This window comes from Octopus bimaculoides, chromosome 15, assembly GCF_001194135.2.
Source record: "Octopus bimaculoides isolate UCB-OBI-ISO-001 chromosome 15, ASM119413v2, whole genome shotgun sequence".
Taxonomy (NCBI): domain Eukaryota; kingdom Metazoa; phylum Mollusca; class Cephalopoda; order Octopoda; family Octopodidae; genus Octopus; species Octopus bimaculoides.
Genome location: NC_068995.1, coordinates 137,018 through 138,625, shown reverse-complemented (window position 1 = coordinate 138,625; position 1,608 = coordinate 137,018).

The window sequence follows — 1,608 nt, the reverse complement described above, 5'->3', positions numbered from 1 at the left end:
ATATATATATATATATATACTAGATATATGTGAATGTATTCATATAGATATGTATACATAGGTAAAGGCGTGTATTGGTGTGTGAGTGTGTGTGTGTATGTATGCGGGTACATGGATCCAACAAATTTCAAGTTCTTCAAATATTTATCAATATTTTTAATGAGTTTTCTTTCAGTTTTATTTTGTATTCTGTTTTGTTCAATTGATTATTGATTTTGAATTCAACAGTTTCCCATGCTAATCGATTTAAGCTTTACAAATTAAAATATAAATATGGCGTCTCACTAAAAGAATCGACAGACCTCCCTTTACATTCTCAGAACCATTCCTAATCAGGTTCACATTTCTTTTCATCCATGCTAGATTAATTAAATAAATGTTAAACGATTACTGGAATTAACAGTGAAATTTCCCTCAGATTAAATATCTTCTAAAAAACAGTTAAGATATACATTACCTAACGAATTATAAATAGATACATCGCATTTGGTTGCAATTGAGACGCATTTATTTCTTTCAAAGAAGTCTCAGAAATATACTGCAGATCCTATATGCGAAGTTGCTCCCGTGAGCTAATATTACATGCTTCAGTGCACTAAAACGTTTCCTTATCTAAGTACGTGTTGCTGAAATTGGGATGCATCTTGGACATCCCTGCGTCTTTTAGGTCATTAAGTACGACATTAAGTTTGAAAATGTAAAATGATTAACCTGACGCCACTTTATTCAACCCTCTGAGATCTATGTAGTTTTGTCCCCCTTTTTGTTAACGTCCGGTCACCGATGACTGAGGAAGGTCTTACGTAGTAGATACATTTCTTATTACACATTACGCAGACATGAAACGTGCGTGTTAAATAACTTCAAAATATCACTATTTGGTTTGACTTCATTATACATACATACATGCATACATGCATGCATACATGCAAACATACAGATCTACATTTATACACACACACACACACAAACATATAAAACAGATTTGACAGGTATGCAGTGACAATACGCTTCCCACTAATGATTTTTGCTAGAATGAAATCAAGTGATATTGATGTTCCGACGTCCATGATAGACGATTCTCGTCTGATACGGCCATGTGCGTGCTTTTAAGCACCAAACGCCTATATAACAGGATCTTTCAAGGTTAATAACGCAATATTCGATGTTCTAAGAAGACGTCCATGTTAGGTTGGATATGCAGATTGCTTTTACAACCTCCACTCGGTAGCAGCTTGGAAGCTTGGCCCGACAGTATAGTTCAGTAAAGTATTCTACTGCGGTCTAATATATTAGATATTGATTCGACGTTTATGTCGAGAATTCGTACAAGTAATACATAGATTTTAAATTTGTGATCCGTATGGTGTTTATCTAAACCATAATATATTTTCATATTTTGCCCTTCTAGATTCCACGCTTACTACACATTCCTTCCCTTCGTCTGCCTAAATTACACCTAATTTTCATTTAAATTACTTCACTTATCAAAAAGAAACACTGCGCAAAGTTTTACCGACAACCAGGAAGATCAAAGTAAACTAGTCCGATGGCGGCGAACAAACCGAAATTTCGAAGTAAAAGTTTAAACAACTATGATGTTACTAA